Source organism: Pygoscelis adeliae, unplaced genomic scaffold, assembly GCF_000699105.1.
Source record: "Pygoscelis adeliae isolate BGI_AS28 unplaced genomic scaffold, ASM69910v1 Scaffold124, whole genome shotgun sequence".
NCBI classification, from domain to species: Eukaryota; Metazoa; Chordata; class Aves; order Sphenisciformes; family Spheniscidae; genus Pygoscelis; species Pygoscelis adeliae.
This window is the reverse complement of record NW_008824791.1, coordinates 5,325,154-5,338,306: the sequence shown is the minus strand read 5'-3', so window position 1 is coordinate 5,338,306 and position 13,153 is coordinate 5,325,154. Positions and strand designations below refer to the sequence as shown.

Sequence of the window (13,153 nt, the reverse complement as noted above, 5' to 3'; positions counted from 1 at the left end):
ATACGTTTCGTAACGAAACCACAAAACTCGGTCTCAAAAAACACATCCCTGTCCAGGGACAACAAAAGTTTTTTTCTGTGAGACTCAGCGGAAAAGGTCTGCGGAGCCCAGAAGAGTGTTGCACAAGCATCAGCTGGTTTCATTTAATAAAAATAATTATACTAATCATAATAATCGCCACTTGGGTAGCTTTTTTTGTCCAATGATTTCAAAGACATTTTACTAACCCGGGCAAGTATTTTTATCTTAAATTTAATGAGTGATAAAACAGATTCAGGCAGATGAAGTGACCTACCCAAGGTTCTCTTCTGAACCTGTTTCAGAAGGGAGAATGCACAATTTTGAACTCAAGAGCCCAATAGAAAAGCCACTTCCCAAAAACAGAGCTCCTACAATCCCCCCAAACTCAAAAGTTTTATACGAGTCAGGGTTTCACTGTGAGAAACGTTAACCAGGTCTAATTTGTAGCTTGGATACTAGGACAGATGCAAATGAGGTGCTTCCCAGGAAAGAGAAATAGAGGTCAAGCGGGGAAGGAAGGCTGCAACCAAGAATGACTGGGAAGAAAGGAGAAGGGGAAAAGCAAAGCCAGGAGAGAAGGCTGGAAAATCAGAGACAATCTTACAAATTTCCCAGCTGCAAGAGCAGGGTAGCGCCAAGCGATCTGGGTGAAAGGACTGAAGGCAACGTGGAGAATATAAAAAGGTGGAAGAACGTACAGTCTAGAATGGGATGGGCAGGAAAACAGAATCAAACCATTTGCTGTCAGGCACTTGGGAGTTGGTAGAGCGCGCTGTCACCAAAGCCTTGGGCAAAGGTCTCAGTCAAAGCCCCGAGCAGGCTGCGGGAAGCAGCGGGGGCAGACACGGAGTCCTCAACAGGACTCTCGCCTTGGCAAATGCTGGGAGCATGGCACTACAAGTCCTCAGAAGAAGATGACTGCCACACTCATCCTGTTGAAAGCAAAGACAGATTATACGCAGAGCAGTCATCACGTCCAGCTTCATCTCCCGCCGTCTCTGCAACGGGACATAGGGCAGCAGGGTCTGCAGCCATGCGTGCTCTCCGCAGCAAGGCTCTGACGCGTCTCTGGAGCCTAACATCCAGCTCAAGAGTTCTAAGTCTTGTAAGGGAGAACAAAAACCTCTCTGTATTGTCACAGGTTGAAGCCTGATTATTTCAAGTGCCCGCATTCTGCTAATGGGGAAAAACAAGCCAGGGCTAAACTTACCTTCTCAGGGAACGGCTGCGCCCAATAGATAGCCTTTCTCACTCCTTCAGGTGGTTTTTGAACCTCGATGAAGATGACCTGGCCTTCTTTTCCAGTCCCTGGACTTCCTAATGCTTAATCAGCTCTGGGTGAGGCCATATCTTCTTGCAACTGATGAGAGCTGCTGCTCTTGGCAGGGTGGATTTTCCCTCTTCCTTCATTTCCATAACGTTTCTCTTCTGTTTACTTTCCCATTGCTCTCCTCATGGCCTCAATTCAGGACAGCATGTAAGCACATGTTTAATCTCATTGATCTCATGGCACTCCATGTACGAAGGAAAACATGGGTCCCTTTGCCCAGCGCCCGCTTATGAATTTTACATTAAAGAGACATGAGGTAGAAGTCAGGAGTGGTCGCTCGAGAGTGGACTGGAGCGTGGGCTTCCCCCTCCTCTGCTGAAACCCTGAACAGCCAGGCTGGTGATTCCTGCAGATGATTCCTCTCTGGGGTGTGTGTGTGCCACAACTCTTTTAAGAAAATCATAACGCCTTTGGCAGAAGAGGTGAGCATGCCCTCTCTCTCCAAAACAGCCGGCAGCTCAGGAGCTGGAGCATGTCCATGGGAGATGCAGACAGGAAAGCCCTGGGGCAGAGGAGGCAGCGCAGGCTCGGTCTTCCATATCCTCCATGGGTGCTTTAACCCCTTTGGACACTGCACCTTAAAAAGAAGCATCAGCCTCTCTGGGGGCTTGCACAGTCCCCATCCTGGAGGCTTGCTCCTTTAGGCAAAGAAGCGTTTCGTGGCCGGCTCCTGCTGCTGCCGCTGTTGTGCTTAGTCTTGTCAAGCGGGAGGCTTTGCCAGATAGGTGCCGAGTAGAGCTGCTGAAGCTGTGGGGCCTCACTGTCAAATCTGGTGGGCCCGAGGGGTCTGGGCGTCCCCAGCACTAGGCATCAGCTGAACATGGGTTTGCAGGATCGTAATTGGCACTCAGATGTCTAAAATTCACCTGTGTCCTGCTTTAGGAGACTAAGAGCTTCCTTTCATTTGGCTCATCATCTGTCAAGTAGGAATTACAATGGCCCCTTTCTTGCACTTCTATTAATTTAGATTATATTGTGGGAGATTTTGGGAGGGAGCGGGGAAATAACACCTTTTCACTATGTGCATGTACAATGTCTTGTATAATAGGATCCCGACCCCAGTTACATTGTTTAGGTGGCTGCTGTAAAACAAGTAGCATGTAATAGGATAGTCTAGCCTCCATACATATGAATATACCTAAGTTTCCTTGCCTACTGTGCTGAAGCATTCAGCTGTTCCCTCGTCTACAAATACATCAAGAATGTGTAAAAAAAACCCTATGTTTGTCCTGTTTCCCAAGCAGGAATACATACATCTGCACCATATAGATGTTCTGCGCATGCAGGGTAGACCAGACACCTTTAGAGTGCACTGGGCATGCTGTACATATGCAGATCATCTGCACAGCATATGCACAGCAGGTCTGACAATTTTTGGATTCGTTAGACATAGTGCGTGCATGCTACACAGTTCACCTCCCCAGTGTGCAGTCGACCTATCCTGAATTTCCGGATGTTCAGCAGCCCGGCTATCTGAAAGGCCTGATGGGCATGTGGAAATTCTGGATAAATGCACACAGTATTCAGATTTCATCCCAACGAAATTCCCAGGTGGAGAAAGATGAGATGTCCAGAGAAATAGGCACACGTGGAAGCTCATGATGCTGAAAAAGAAGGGGCGGTTCATCTGTACCTGTGCAGCAACCATCCGTACTCTTCTGATCTGCACTGCTCTGCCTTGCCTAGTACTTGCTCTTCTCAGTCGAGTGCCCAGGCTGTTCTGAAAGCTCTGAGTTTTGTGTCTGCTCTGCTACTCTGAACTTGCATGGCTCTCTGTGGTTGCCTGTACACACGCGTCCCATCTCATAACGTGTAGGCTGGTTGCGATTGCTGCCTGTCCCTCTGTCCCTTGGAGCAGATGTTCTGAAATGCTGTGCTTGGTCACATTTTGCAGCACTTCGGAGAGTCTTTTGCTCAGGCCCATTAGTTTTTCCCATTGTCAGTACAGCCCATCTAATTCCATTGCCGTAGACGCTTCATTCTCGGTCAGACCTCAGACAAAATATTCTTAAGAAAATCTCAGGAATCCCATTATGGCCAATTTTCAAGCCATCTGTTACTTTTCTTAAAGTCCCCGTTCTTGGATTTGTGGGCTTATGCAAGAATCTCAGCCTTCACTAATAAAGGAAAAGTAACTTTTCTAGCTCATGAAAGGCTCCGACACTGGAATAGCAGAAAAGGACCTTGAAATGATTGTGCGTTTATTTTCAAGCCAGATTTCTGAGCTCATGCCCTGATTTGCAGGTCCTGCCTCTCAGCGTTGCCTTCTGGGGGTGACAGTGCAATGTTCAGCTGGTTTTAGACCTTTCTGCTGGAGGCAGAGGATGCGCCATGGAGTGTGGCGAGAGGAGGAGAAGGACGGCTCTGGAGCGGTGCACTGGAGAGGTATCCTGAAGTCTTCTCAGCCGGAGGGGGGGACTGTTCCTCTTGCAGTTGCATTGTTTTCTGGTGGTGTCATGCAATGAGATGGTGCCGGTTGTGGTTGTAACCAGCAGGCGGAGCTGAGCTGAATAAACAAGAGCGAGCTATTCATAGTCATGAAGAGGGCAGAGCACTCCTCTCCTAGCAACACAACCAGAAGAAGAGCAGAAGAGCTCTGCCCAACTGGTAAAGAAATGTGTGCGTGAAATGTTGATGTTCCTCCCTTGCCGAGCAGTTCCCGTTCCATCGCTGTGCGATGCCTGGAGACCTCTCACCTGCCCTGCTCTCTCGCTCCAAAACCTCTGTTTGATCTCAGTGATGTGCTCGTGCAGGTGGTGGCAAGGTCCATTTTCTGGGGTTTGATCAGTGAAAAAGTCCTTTTCTGGTTTAAAAAGACAAACAGATGAGAGGTGAAAGGCGGGGTTGCAAACCTGCGCCGTGGGCTGCGGCAGCCGGGAGCTCCTCACGAGGGTAGGAGGAGCAGGGAAGCACACTGCCCTGCTGCCTGTCTCAGAGTGGGTACCGGACCATCCTTGGTCCAGAGTACCCACAACCAGCTGGAGGGTTGCTCCATCATGCCCTTTCTCTGCTCACTTCTTCTTGTCGGAAGGCCAGTTACATCAACACCTGCACGTAGGGCCTTATTTTTTGGGGGGGAGGTAGGAAATCCTAGGGCATAGCTCTGGAAGCTTTGGGTGCAGGTATGTGATGAAGCCCACGGCAGGGGGATAATACCAGGTAAATGTGCAGGGACATTTTGCAGAGGAAGGTAGCACACCCAGCCGTTTGAAAAATTAGGCATGTAGTAGCAAGGTACTGACAAGTGTTCCACACACCTGTAACACCGCCAGTAAATCAAGCAAAAGCATTTGTCAGCTCGTCATTAGGAGAGTAATGAGGTAAGTACAATAGAATTTAGGGCAAGCAAAGAGGCCAGCATCCCTCGCAGGAGATAACGCCAGAGACAAAAAGGAGTCAAAGTTTAAAAGAAAACGTATAGACTCCAAACAGAGGGAACCCAGTCCCTAGTGAAGAGCATCCCTTGCTCTGACCTCTGCATGGTGAAGACATACAGCCTCTGGGAAAGACCAAGTCTGCCTTCGTCCTGCTGCTGCCACGTAACGATAGATGCGGAGTCCTCAGCCCTCAGGACCATGCGCTTGTGATTTCACCAGTCCATACGCGTAACACATGCCCCCAAATCAGCATACGGGTATTTTGATCTCTGCACACCACGATGAGCAGATTGTTGACAGACATCTTAGTTTTCCAGCAAGTTTTCCATCTGCAAATTTAATAAATCGTTGGGAACAAAAAAGGAGTTGGGGAATCATAGGCACAATTACAACGTCTATCTGAAAGCTGCATACTAGGCCTCCAGATCTCTTGCAAAACATGCCACCACTTGAACTCCAGGAGTAATTATCTTTTATGGAGTTTGGCGAGGAGAGAGGGCCTCGACTCATAGTTTGCCATTTGGTTACAAACTATTTGCTAAATGGCAGGAGAATGATCAAACCCAGGAATCCTGGGTTCTGCTCCTAGCTATAGGACCTAGAGGTTAAAATAGCATTGGGGCCAACTGAGTCACATAGATTTAGCCCATCCAGATGAAAGGCAGAGTAGCTGAAGGGGTAAGAGAACTGTATTCTAGTCTCTCCTTGTTTAATTTGGCATTGCAGGAGGGTTAGATGTGCAGGGGGTCACGGAACGGAGCCTTGGTCAGCAAATAAGGTTAGGAAGTGCCCCGAAATATAAGTGAAATAGCAGTAGGGGAAAGCCAGCAACGTAAGGTGTGCTTGCTCCCTCAGTGCAACCTCCATGAGTCTGCAGAAAGTTCAGCCTGGGACTCTCACTTAGTGTACCTGGTTCAGCTGAAAAAGCAAAAGCCTGGCACAGCTAAGAGTACGTGATAGAAGCAATGATAAGACAAGAGGGAGCAAAGAAAAAGGAACAATTGATTTAATGTCTTCTTCATTTGTATTTAAATAAAGATGCCAATAGAAGGCTCTAGGCACCTTACCACACAATTAACACAAGCAGAGAGAAACCAAACTACGCACCACTCCCAAGCAGCATGAAATGATTATCCAGAATGTGCTCTGTCACCTCCCAGAGGAAAAAGAGACTTGCTCCAGCCCCCCCAGCCTCTCTCTCCAAAGGGTGCCATTTGCAGTATGCTTGCCCTGTGGACTTCTGCTGGGAAAGAGGGACAGCACGCCCCCGAGAGCCGCTGCTGCCCTGCCGGGGACCCCCCTCACCCTCTGCCTGCCCACGGACCGAGGAGACAGGCGATGCTCCTAGTGACTAGTGCATGGGAAGGGGATACAACGTGCTGCTCTTCTTTCTCTGGTAGTGCTTAGCAGGAAAAATGTTGGCTCACCCAAAATCCTGTTGACACTGAAGAATTTTGTTGGCCCTGGCATAACAAGCTGGAAGACTTCTGTGTCCGAATGAAAAAAAAAGAAAAGAAAAAAAAAAGTTATTTCACCGGCAGTTATTTCACTAGCAGGACTGTTACAAGCTCCAAGCTCATAACGCTGTTAGTGTTTCCCCCACCACCATGCAGTTTGAATTGTTTCTGTTTTCCATTAGCATCTCTTGCCCAACGCTGCAGCTGCACACACACCCCTCTCCCCACCACCGAGGCCGGGGCTGGAGCTGACAGTCCTCCCGCTCCCGGCCCTCAGCTCAGCGGGGACAGCCGTCTGCCTTCCTCCTGCCTGTGCCCAGCACTTGCAGCGGGCAACCAGCACCGACACCGCTGCCCGTGCCAGGCTCTGTGGGACAGGGGCATGCCGGGCACCAGGGATTCGGGCAGCGCTGTGCGTGTTTCGGGTGCAGTGCCTGGGTTAAGGGCAGCATGCCAGCCACTCGTCCTGCACGGCAGCGGTTACACGACGGGCAGAGGTCCGTGCTTGGGTCCAGGTGGATAAGCCTAGATCACAGCTGTTAACCAGCTAAACCAATTGCTAAGTCGCTCTCAGAGCTGGGGCAGAGTGCTCCAAAGCCACCTGCGAGTGAACGTTTCGTGCTGTAGGAGGGTCCCTCGTGTCCCCTCTTGCCAGCCCCAAGGATCCCCACCCAACCTTTTGCCCAGGAGCCCGAGATGGTAGAGTGCTGCAGGGCAAGCTCAGAGGCACACATCAGGCCAGGACAACAGATCAGGGACTGGGATGAGGTGGAGGAATGGCATGTACCTCTGTGTGTGATGGTCCAAAGAAACCTAGCAAAGCTGGGGCATACAGCTAGGACCCAGAGTAAGAGGGCACAGAGGCTGGGTGCCACGAGTGGGGACAGCAGGGGAATTAAAACTTCAAATGGAGAACTGGTGTTTTATTGCTGATTTTCTTCTTGCTCAAATATCTGTTGCTATTATCAGGCAAATTAATAACCACGGTTGTTGGAAAAAAACTCTGCTGCAGTAATGGCTCTCTGCTGTCATTAGCCTGAGCTACCTGCTCCAGATTCAGCATGAGCTGGTATCTAGACTGTCTAGGTTCTTGCAGAGATACCGGATGGCAAGTCCAGACTGGCATAACGCATGGTGCTGAGCACTGCCAGGTCAAAAGAAAGAGCCTACCCATGTGGGTGCAGTACAACTGTACAACCAGCACAGTAGTTGGTTCTCCAGACCTCTGGCAGATCTGGTGCGAAAAGGAGCGCAGCCTCTGAGTCATGTGTGAGCCAGGTACATGAGACTGACATCACCTCCAGCCTTGGTAGCCTGGCAGAACTTGAAAGTGCAAGTGGTCTTGAACCAGAGAGAGTGGTTTTGCTAGGTTAATTCTTACATCTCCTCAGCTCTGGCTCTGCCCTCATAGTTGACCTCTGATCATCTGCTCTGACAAACACGTGAAGTCCTGCAGCATGAAATTACAAAGAGGAGGAGGGTTCCAACACCAGTTACTTCCATTTGCCTTTGGGTTCTCTGCAGGTTCACAGCCACCAACTATAGCAATAACCAGAGTGATCCGTATGAAGCAAGGCAGGGTTGCCAAACTGGGGGCAGGTCCGAAGGTCCTTGGGAATCACAGTTGGATACACCTCTACAGTGATGGGGATGACAGCTGGTGACAAAGCAGTCCTTTTGAAAGCTACACCTCACGCAGCTGGCAGGTCAGCCAATGTCCCAAAGAGTCAATCTGCATGGTCCTGCAGTGTTGGCCGCCTCGGTGACACTGATACTTGCGCAGTACGGAGAGTTGCGCCGCTATCTGCCGCTGCTAACTGTCCCAGAGCATACAGGCATAGCAGAGCTGGTGGGACATGAATCATCTTGGGTCCAGTACTAGTTCTGCTTCCTCAGTTCAGCAGTGTGCCTTCTGTAACAAGCCTTAGCTTTACTACTTTGTGCACAGCTTCAAAAAGGCACCATGACTCAATAGGATCAAGGCCTGAGCTATGAAGTCTACCAGGCTTCATGGTGCTTGCACAGGCATAGGGGCTTGGGTCTTCACCGGCGTGGACATCCTTGCACCACCTTTTGCGTCACTTTGTCAAGATGTTTGCAATATCCAGGGGGAGCAAACAGAGGAATGAGTGACATCAGGAGATTTGTTTCGGGGGCGGGGGGGGAATCCAGAGGGCTTGCCCCAGCATGATCTCAGGTATGTTTTGTCACCTGCCCCAGTGCCAGGTATGCCTCAGCATGCACACTCACATACTCCCAGCCTGGCAGTCATCGTCATGCATCCCCTTAGTGAGCACTGCCCGGCTCTAAGCCTCCTCCTCGAGTTTCCATCAACCACCAGAAAAGCTCCGGCTCTGTTGTCCCTGGTGGCCAGAGCTCACATTCGGCAAGCACAGCCCAGCAATCCTGCAAGAAGGCACGCTTAAGTCGAGGAGCTGAATATATCTCCTCCCTCATCCAGCAATTATTCTGCTTCCTCTCCTCATTCTAGGTCCCCAGCCTGAGTGCCTCTGCCTCCTCGCACGCTGGATGCGGTCCCAGCAGTGTTCAGCCCTGCGTGTCAGCTGGGAGCACACGCAGCCGCGACATCAGGCATGATCCCTGATCCCAAACAGCACCAGCTGTCACCACCTCAACCCGCTGGGACTCGGTGGAATGGGGTTTTTCTAGTTCGCGCATTCTGGCCACCCTGAGCCTCAGAAAGCCATCTGAGCTGTGCATTACTCAGCAAGCCTCAGTCCTAACCGATGTCCCAGCAAGGACAAGCCGCGGTTACTGTGCTGCCTGTTCAGGGGCAGGCAGCGGGCAGAAGGAAGGGGTCACCCTCTCGTGGGTCAGGGAAGCTCCTGACAGTCTCTCAGCAGGCCCCTGGGCAGCGGGCTCGCCTCGTCCACATGCTGCCAGCGATTGCCGCACAGGTGCCCAGCGGAGCTCCCCAGGGAGCTCCAGCAGCACACACGGAGGGGAGAGTGAGCCAGGGCGGGTAGCATGGGCATACTGAAACTCTGTGGGAGCATGCATGGAGGGAAACCTCTCCCATCAAACATCTAGCCTTGAAATAGTATGCGTGACCTCGTCTGGCTCCCAGTGTACTCTAAACACTGGCGGGTTGATGTCAAAACTGTGCTGCTTGGGGCGGAAGAGCCTGGTCCACTTCCAATGTATTACTGCAGGAATCTCTTCAGTGGCTCCAGGGAGGACTGGGTTTGGGCTTGAGGGAAGGAGAAGAGATAGGATGCGGTGCCACCATGGAGGAATCAACCTGTTCTTGTCAAAGCCATACGGCCATTCTCCTGGAGGCAGAGATAGCAAAGGGAGAAAATCCAGAAAGGGACAAACTGACATCTGGAGCTATCTGGCTATTCTTTGTCTCTCCAGTATTTATTGTTTGTACAACAGCAGCGATCAGTGCCCTGGCCAATGTCAAGGCCTCCCTGTACAAGGCGCTGAATAGGCGTAATGAGAAACAGCTCCCGCCCTGAGCGGCTCGACTGAAGAAGAGAGCAAGGGCATGGGGAAGGGGGACAGGGATGGGAAACGACTTGCTTACGGTGGCAGGGGCTGGGGGAAGAGCTGGGATCACAGACATGGGTGTCTCTGCCTCCCTTCTCTCCCTCTCCTCCAGCCCAGAACCCTCGGCAGTGAAACCACACTGACACTCCTCCACAGCTCTGCACGTCTGCGAAGTTAATTAGTTAGGTCTGTGAATTAGTTAATTTCCAGGAGCGGTTCTTTCATTGCAAACACCACACAGCAGGCATTTTACATCTACAGCTACAAGAGCAGCCTCTAAGCCCACAGCCCTTTGTCAAGAGTAAAAATAGAAAACAGGCACAGTGGATGGGAAGAGAGTCAGGAATAAGGCGAGGGCAGGGAAAGACGGAACCACTACAAGTTCTGCAGAAGAACGGAGGCTTCAAAAATATCCAATTATCTCCAGAGCCTGAGTGTGGTGCACGCTTGTTTCAGCACAGCAAGATGGTAAAGGGGGTGGCTCAGGGCTACACGAAACCATCTCTAACCGTTATTTGGATTCAAGCACTTTAGGTTGATTGCTAAATAATTAGGGAGCCCACCCTATCCCAGAAGTCACATCTTTCCATGTTGACTTAAGCTGAACAAGGCCCTTGCATTTCCATCCCACCGGGGTCCAGAGGACCAGCAGCACGGGGGCTCTAGCAGGGCTCGGGGCCCCAGAGGCGAGCAGCAGGCAAGACAGAGGAAGGCAGCTGCGGGCAGGGGCGGTGGAGAGGGGCAACAACTGCAGCCCCCAAGAGCCCCTGTGGAGGAGCGATGGGAAACACCGGGGCAAATACATCCTTGGGGAAGGACTCCTCTGGGGGATGAGAGGCTGCAGGAGGGATATTCAGAGAAGAGGGCAGCTCCACCCGTAAGCACAACTGTGCTGGGCCTCAAAGCTCAGGGCAGCCCAGTAGCCTGCCTCCAACTGCTGCGAGCAGGAGATGCTGGAGGACAAGCAAGCACAGAGTTGGGCGAGCAGCCTTCCCACTGCCCGTCCTCCCGGCCTGAGCCATGGCTGCTTGCCTGCAACAGGGATGGCAGTGGGTGCACAGCCTGTTCACGCAGGGCACCGAGTGGACATGAGCGGGGCTGAAGTGCTGTGACAGGGAGTGTTGCTGTGCAGTTGTGGCGTACAACAGGCATGGAGCGACTGCGAGTTTGGTGGGGGGGTGTTTCCATGGCGGGGAGCTGGGGAGGGACGCCTAAGGCATGGGCAAGTGTTGGGCAGTGGGAAAGAGGGAGACAGAGAAGATATTTTAGAAAATAATGGAAGGGAGAGATTAAGAATGGAGAGAAAGGAGATCGATAGGTCTCTAGAAGATAACGCAGTAGGGAAGGAAGATGCTTTGGTGACAGGTGGTGGTGGAAGAACAAAGCAGAGTAAAAGAGAGGCAGTGTGAGAAAGAGAGTGTGAATGGAGTCAGGCTGAAATGAGAGCCTGAAACAATGGTGGGGAGAGCACCCCTCAGACACCCTTCAGAAAGGAAGGAACAAAGAGAAAAAAGGGAAAAAAACCCAATAACACACAAGGGAAAGAAATGGGTATCATTTTATCATCGAGTGTAAGGTGACGCTGGCATGCAGGAACCCAGTGATTGAAAACCACAGGCAGAATGGCGAAATTCCCCAACATGTACTTGCACACCACAGACACAAATAACCAGGGGATGCAAGGACTGCGTGTTAAATTGGGGTGATCCCCGGAAGAATGGCTCACCACCTTTTCTACTGTGTTTTTGTGCGGGGCCTAGGGCTCAGGCACCGACCTACCCCAGGCAAGAAACCCTGTGTCGGTGCCCCCCTGGCTCTGCAGCCTGCTCGGGGGGATGCTGCTGCCCTGCGTCTGAGGATGCCAGCCTTGGAAGCGCAGGTATCCTGCCTGCAGGGAGCCAGGGCGCTGAAAACATCAGACTGCTTTGAACAGCAAGGAGCTTCATCTCCTCACCTTGGGTGCTCTGTCTTTCGCCTGCACTGAAGGCCTAAAACAGCCACACATCAGAGAACAGAAATCACATCCCCTGTCATACAGACACCACCCAGGAAGACCAGCCTCCTGCTGCTCTGGAGGAGGGCTTGGGCGGAGGAGGGTTTGTATGCTCTGCCACATGCAGTGGGTTTCTTCACTGAGGGGATCAAACGCATCATTTACAGCTGCGATTATCAAAGCCAATCTTTCAGTTTCATTGGTCAAACAGGGGAAATCTCCCAAGTGCTTGTACTGCTAAAATAAGATCTTGTTCACTGGAGATTATGCGGAGCCACCTCTTTCCAGGCATATTTTGTTAGCAAGGGATTAACTAGGAATGTTGACATTTAAGTTGTTGTCACTGCTTATTTGGGGCTGAGTGTACGTTAATTACAGGGCAGTACAGCTCCCAGTCTCAAAGCTCCTTTTTGCTAAGGAGGAGGGACACAGGGCTGTACATCCCCCCGTGCGTGAGAGGGGTCAGACCTACCGGGCGCTCAATCAGGGCTTTCGAGGGGGGCAGATCAGGGGACAAGAGGAGAGAGTTCTGTGCTACAGAGGCAGCCTCAGTTAACACCATATTAAGGTGAATGGGGCAGTGTACACTGATCACAGCTACTGTCATTTCAGGTACCCTGCAGATGAGGGCAGGCATCATCTTTTCATATTTAAGGAACTGGGCAATTACTAGAGGTTCTTTGATTGCAGAACCGTATCTATCTCCAAAAGAAAAGGGGGGGTGGGGAAGAGAAAGGATGATGCCATTTCAGTGACTCGGTGTGTCCTCTTGGTGTTCCGATGGCAGGTAACATTCAGGGGGGTGCTCTCCTTTCTTCCTGAAAGGTCCTCCCATCAGTATCCAGCCCGGGCATCTCAGATGACTCTGAACTAAACCAGATCAAAATATCAGCACAACCATGCATCAAATCTCATTCACGCTGGATTTCAAATCTCATTACGATCCAAAAAGGCACAAGGCAGAAATTCAGTTTTGTTATTGTCCTAGTATTTCCAGCACGTATGCATTCAAAGTACCACAAGAGAAATGGTGCCTCGGCACACGGACATATGGCAGTAACAGAAAAAGCTGCTCCGGTGCAATTGTTCAGCTCCATTTCATGGAGAGAGCTGCACAGAGGGAGGGCTGCGTGGCGGGGAGAGAAACAGAGAAACACGCCAGGCTACACAGAGCTGACAGAGGGAGCGGGAGGGAAGGGAGAGGCAGGCGGACAGCGAGAGGCAAACGCGACTCGAGGGGAGAGGCAGCAACAACGACACCCACCCACCCCCCAAAGAACAAAATAAAGAAAAGGGGAAAATTGGGAGGGGAAAAAAGGAAGAAAAAGGGAAAAAAAGGGAAAAAAAGGGGGGGAAGGGGGGGAGGAAAGGGGGGAAAAGGGAAACGCTAGGTGCTTGCGTTCAGCTTTCCAGGGCTGCCTGCGGGCAGGCACCAGTCCCGGATTAGGACGGCCGCCCCGTT

General features: G+C 51.3%; 1 protein-coding gene across 1 annotated transcript in view; it reads left to right on the top strand.

The window, feature by feature from the left end:
- The window catches only part of POGLUT1 (protein O-glucosyltransferase 1), a 49,283-nt gene that overhangs the window by 332 nt on the left and 35,798 nt on the right, over positions 1 to 13,153 (top strand). The gene's annotated exons all lie outside the window — the stretch shown is intronic.